This window comes from Fulmarus glacialis, unplaced genomic scaffold (genome assembly GCF_000690835.1).
Source record: "Fulmarus glacialis isolate BGI_N327 unplaced genomic scaffold, ASM69083v1 scaffold20638, whole genome shotgun sequence".
NCBI lineage: Eukaryota > Metazoa > Chordata > Aves > Procellariiformes > Procellariidae > Fulmarus > Fulmarus glacialis.
In genome coordinates, this window is record NW_009230402.1 from 8,619 (window position 1) to 15,037 (window position 6,419).

Sequence of the window (6,419 nt, forward strand, 5' to 3'; positions counted from 1 at the left end):
CCACCTGGAATCCAGACAAAAAACAGCTTTCAGCAAGGTCAGAGCCTCCTCAGGATCCTGTGTGTGCACTTCTGGAAAGAGCCATCACTCAACCAGCCATCACTCAACCTATTATCCAGCATGTTTCCCATCACAGCCCGGGCCGTGACTCACCAGCAACCACCTTTCCTCGGGGGAATTCACAGCCAGTTCCCAGGAGTCGGTCTCACCCCGTTTCACCTGCTGCAAGCCGCAGGGATAGCCGCAGCAGCAGCTCGGTGAGTGTGCACTTCTGGAAAGAGCCATCACTCAACCAGCCATCACTCAACCTATTATCCAGCATGTTTCCCATCACAGCCCGGGCCGTGACTCACCAGCAACCACCTTTCCTCGGGGGAATTCACAGCCAGTTCCCAGGAGTCGGTCTCACCCCGTTTCACCTGCTGCAAGCCGCAGGGATAGCCGCAGCAGCAGCTCGGTGAGCATCCTTCCCCGCATCTCTCGCCAGCACGCTGAGCCCCGGCATGCCCTGCCCGCATCCGGCTCCTGGCAAGCCAAACGCTGCCGCTGCAGCGCTGCAAGTGCCACACATTCGTTTTCCTATTTTCTAACAATACTCCCGCAGGAGGATTTGCTGAACGCGATGCACTTAACACAGGCACTTCCAGAACTCGTCAGTCCCCCACCGTCTCCTTTTCCACCAACGATCATTTTGGATAGCAGCTTCTATGCTCTGCCTGCTTCTTGTTCGTGGAGGGAGGAGCCCTGAATCCGGGGATGCCAGAGGAATTTAAAAATATACTTTTACATGGCTGAGAAAGAAAAGGCGCCAGAGCAGCTCAGGTCAGAAGCCAGAACTCGACTTCAAAGAAGAGGCAGTAACACCACGAGCATCTACCAGTTTGGGCGACTTCTCTACAGCCTTCCCACCTCCCCCTTTCCGAGCTCCCGCTTTTTCCCAGCCCCAGAAGCACACTTCCAGCAAAAGGTACCCACTTCAGCCACCTCCACATGGAAGCCAGCTGTGGGGAGCCTGTCGCGTCCCCACCCCACACTCCCCCCGTGCCAGACCCAGGCTGGCAGGTTGGAGAGCACAGGGAGGAGCCCACCGACATGCACAAGAGCCCAGCAGCCAGCATGTTGTTTTGTGGTGAGATTTTCAACACCAGGGAAATAATTCAGTGTTCAAGACCAAATTAGGGCATGGATCTTATAATCATCTTTGCTAGTGACACACTATATGACCTTGGGTAAGTCCCTCCATCCATCTTTAAAGACTCTCTCAGAGGAATGCCACAAGACTTTAATTAGCAGCCCTAAAAGTACTCAAGATAGTTTGTCTCTCTCCCAAAATAACCAACTGCAGATGAATTGGAACAACCTTATTTTCGAATTCTGCAAGCAACTGGGATCCAGCCTGCTCTCAGATCAGTCACTTCAACAAAATAATCAAAGTTAAATGTGCCAGCTGTGCATGAAGGATTTTAATACACTGCACAGACTGGAAAATAGCTTGAAGAACCAATGTTCTTTTTCCTTGTCTGGGATGTCACTGTCAAGCAGCTGCATTATAATCATCTGCAATCAGCAAAATGCTTTTTTTTTATCACTTTCTGGTCTTGGGGAAGAGGGCTCATTTTTATTTCTGTCCTACTTACGAAAGTACCCTTGAATCCTGAGGCACCCACTACCGAGAGACCAGGCAGCTACTACAGCAGTGTAGACTGATCCAAACACCTTCAACTGTCTACGATCAAACCCCAAATATATTGACAGGTTCCTAAGCTTTAAAAGTTGTGCCCAGACGGTAACTGCTCACACTGCTACCACCATCTCAAGAAATAATATGTGCACTTCCACAAATCCAGCAAAAATCCAGCTCCAGTTGCCAGGAGACAGTTGCATATCGTCACATATCCAAGACCTGGGATGGCTCCAGAGCAGAGTCCATCCCCGCGGAAAACCTGCACGCAGCCCAGCATCCTTCTCTGCAAGGACCACCTCTGCACAAGCAGACGGGTCACAGCTGCAAGATGAAGCAAGAGGGGAAGTCTTCCAACCCCATCCTTTACAAAAGGCTGAACCTCTCTTTGATATGTTCTATATATTAAATATTTACAAATAAAATGTAACGTTAAAATATGCTCATACTTTGGAGAAAATGACAAGAAACAGGCTGACCACGCAAAGAGAGCTTTGCCCTTGTAACTACCAAAATGCTTTATAAATCTCTCCTCTCGTTTCACCATCCTGTGAGGCTGTAAGTATTCTACAAATGGGGACACACCACAAAGATGCTTCGCAAATAGCTTTCTGTCCCGCCTACCAGCTGCTCAGCAGTGGTGAGTGGAGCACTAGGATACAGCAAATTGTCAGAGGTGCCTGATATTTTAAGGGACATTATGCAAGACTGCTTGCATTAGAGGAGTGACAGTGATTGAGTTGACAGCAAGCATATATAAATGCCAAGGATCCGGCTACTTCCACTGCTGTTGGAGCTGATCCGGGACTAGAAAATAGCTGTGAAATTCCCATTGCAGATGTGAAGATGAAACTTCCCCAAGCTCTTAAAAAAACAAATAAATCTCTAGCAAAAATCTGATCAGGGGTTTCCATTCCACTGCCTTTCCCAGGCCAAACTATTATTTTAGACTTCACCATAAATTGCTTAAGAGCTTCAGCCCAAGCTCAAAATCTTATGAAATGCAGCTTTTCTGACAGCTTCCCAACTCATGGTAAAGGGTGATTTTGTTTTCTTTACATGGTATCAGCAGTCACCATTCCTGGCAAACCCACACGGCTGCCAACTCAGGGAAGGCATATGCAGCTATGTTCTTCCACTGCATATGAAAATACCCTCCGGTGAGTTTAGCACAAGGCTGTACCGACAGTTTAACTCCTTCCCTGGCATGTTCTTCTTCTGAACTCTGAATAATCTGCTGCTGAAGTTAGCAGATTTGCACTCCCAGCCTTCAGCAGCATCTCATTATGTTTTTAAAACAAAGGCTCTGAAGTTGAACAGATGAAGCTGAACCAGCTTTCACAGCATGCAAGCAGCGGCTGCTTTTCCCACCAACTGTACCCATAGCCTCTACCTGTACTCCCTGCTTGATGGACATCACCACGGTTCCCACAAAACTGCCATGCTGTTTTAGCCACTACCAAGAAACAGTTGTTCAACACTGTTCAATGCAGAATGACAGAAGAAAAACACCAATGCTAAAGCCAAGCCAACAGTCTACTTTCAAGGATGAAACAACATGCCAGGTTGCAGCTGAACTGGAATGGAGAAAATCAGACAGGTCCAGCCTTTTTGGCTTCATCTTCCCTCCCTGAAATGAGCCTGAATAAGGCAGTTGAAAACTGATCACAAGATTCAGATTTAGAAGTATAGCTTAACAATTCCTGCAGGCTACAAGATTTTTGCTAAATCCCAAGGCATTATTCTTCTCTAGTTTCCTCCTTTTCCACTTAAGACAGATTTCAGCTTGTTTTTGCAGACCTGAAAGAAGCAGCTCCTTTTAAATCCAGTGACTAACATCATTCCTTCAGATCTCTGCCAAACCTCATTTCTGCGAGATTTGAAGTGTCTTTGGCCTTGTTTTCAGCTTAACTAGGCTGTATATTCTTCAAGACAAGCGCTCTAGAGTCCATTTGCTAAAGGTGTGATGTTGCCATGCTGCTGGTATGAAACACTATAGTTTAGCTTTATAGGTTTTTTTAATAGTTTGTTTCTGTTAGCCAATGCATTTCCACTCTTATTTTTCCATCAGAAGTTTCTTAGAAGGTATTAAAGAACAAAAGGAAACAAACTCAATACCCTACATTGCTGCCATTTCAGCCAGCCAGTTCAGAGGCAGAATCTGGAGAAAATTACCAGGAGAAGAAAAACAGAAAAAAAATAGGGTGGTGTTTTTTGGTTTTTTTTTTGTACAGTTTCCTGTAAAGGGAGTTATACAGTTGCTTGCAGAGTTATACACTGCAAAGTCAAGCATAGCACCGTAACAGCCTCTGCGGCTTTTATTTTGGAAGATGACAATCATTTTCTGATGCTGGTTAAGCATGGGCAAGAATACACTTGTCCATCATAAATGCACTGTGCACACAAATTGGGAACAACAGCAGCTAACAGACATCTGCCATCAGCAACTGGACTAGGAGCTGCATAGCTACAGGCTCGTTTTAGGAAAGAGGAAAACTCCTTTGTGCTTTTAAGGGAAAAATAAGTAAGTACTGAGGATGCCTAGTTAGGAAAAGGTCAGGAAATGGAAGAATCAGAACACATACAGGTATTTGGACTCCAGAGTACCACAGAGCCCTTCTATCCAAGTCAGGAAGATAAATGCTTGATTTGTTAATTCAGATTGTTAAACAACACTCTTCACAGGAAACACAGCGAGCCATATTATTTTTCCCTACTTCCTAACATTCCAGTTTAACTGTGCCACATTAGTTCAACCTTAGATAAGGGCTCAAAAATGTAAGTTTGAACAAAGCTTTCCAGATTCCTTCCACACATCCGTATGTATTTGTGGACCTGTGAAGTCTCCCGAGCCCTTGTTGAGGAACACTCCTGTTGTGCAGAGGCTGACCTGTCGCACAGACTAGACACACTCTCAGTAACACAGCTGTTGCTTCTGGGGTCATGGTGTCTACGTAAAGGCAAGGCTTGGCACTAGCATAACCTCTCCTGGCTGTCCCGCAAAGTGAAGTGTGCCATTCACAGCTTGTGGCTGTATTTGTTCAATGCATGTTCCACCCACATCCAACATGGCTGTTTGTCTTAGGACGAGTTATCTCCGTTAAGATTCTCCTTAACACGGTCGCACAGCATTTACTGTTTCCTAAGCAAGCAATGTTCATTTTGTGCTCCATTTGGGATGCAGCGCTGTGCACACTCTTAGATGGATTGCTGTTGCTACTTTTTCTTCATCTCTTCACTGACAACCTGTGAGGATAGTACATCTTCCTTCCTTCTTATGAAGACTCATGTCCAAGTTCACTACGAGGTTTCTTCCCCTCTAATATTCTGATCCAAATTCAATTTATTCAGATAAAATAATGGTGAGGTAAGGGAAAATTCTCACTGCTTGCACTCGAATGGACTATTTTGTCATTTCTGTGCATTTTCTGAGGTAGAAAAGATTCCAAACAAGTGAACTAAAGTCACCAGCTTCCTGTAACTAATTTAGCAGCCAACTGCATCACAGCAAAAGAGCAGGTTTACACACTAACAAAGTCACTAGTTGAAAACTCAGCCCCTGCTCAGACACATTATGATCAAGTGAGTGTCTCTGGAACCAGGAAAGAAAATTAAATAACCATTAACTAGATAGAAGAGAGCTGTCTCCTCTTACCACCTACTACTTCAAAAGTAGCATATTACATGCAACTTGATGCATGCAACCAGGCCATTTTAAAACAAGGTATGCACAGTATATCTGACTTTCTGTAAATAAATTCCCTTTTAAGAGTCCAACGTTAGGCATGGGAGGTCTATCATGGTGACATACCACTTCCACGTAACGATTTTGAAGGAGTGAACCCCCCTTCGTATCATTCCAAGGTATTTCTGTGTTTTTTAAAAAATGTTCAACTGTACAGATGAATAAAAGTTACTTCTAAGAGAAGAATTAGGGCACCTTTCCCCGTGTCACTTCATTCATATAACACTGTGACAGAGAGTTGCTGTTGCTGGATTTTATTTCCTTTTTGAATTTCACTGGTGTAATTCCAATGGTCAAACTGCATATTCCAAAAAGACAAAGCCACTGCTTCAGAGCGGATGGAAAAGATGTCTCACAGGCTGGCTAGTACTAAAAATATCAGTAGGAACAGAGAAGTACCGGCTGACCAGCTAAAATCTGTTTCCCTGCTTCTCATGCACTGAGAATCCCTAGGATATTTGCAGTACGAGGTAAAGAGCTAGTTAACACGAGTACAACTTCAACCTGTCTTTAAAAGAAAGCTGTTAGAGGATCAGAGGACGTTATGTGTGAACAACTGAAAATACACAGTTATCAGAAGAGCCGCTTACTACTGGCACAATATTGGTACTGCTTTAAAGGAAGAAAATAATTATGTGCAGGTGCTTCAGTCTTCTTTGTATGTTTTGTGATATATAAAATTACCTTTGGACAAAATAGTAAGAGGAATGGAGGAGAGGATACCAGCTCAGGTAACTGAGGGTTTGGTAAATTGGAACTTAGTGCCTTTAATACTGAGTAAAAACATGCACCCCATGCAGGCTGAGCTGAGTGATGGGGCAGGTGCTCCAGGGTACAAACACATTCTGCAACTATAACCACAAGCTGTGTTTGAGGGTGTGCGGATCAGGTTCAGCTGCAGTATAGCTACACTACTCACCGGTTTTACAAAAATTTAGCAGTCTGTTGGTAACAGACAATCGGAGGAACTCAGTGCTGCCCGCTACAGACTCC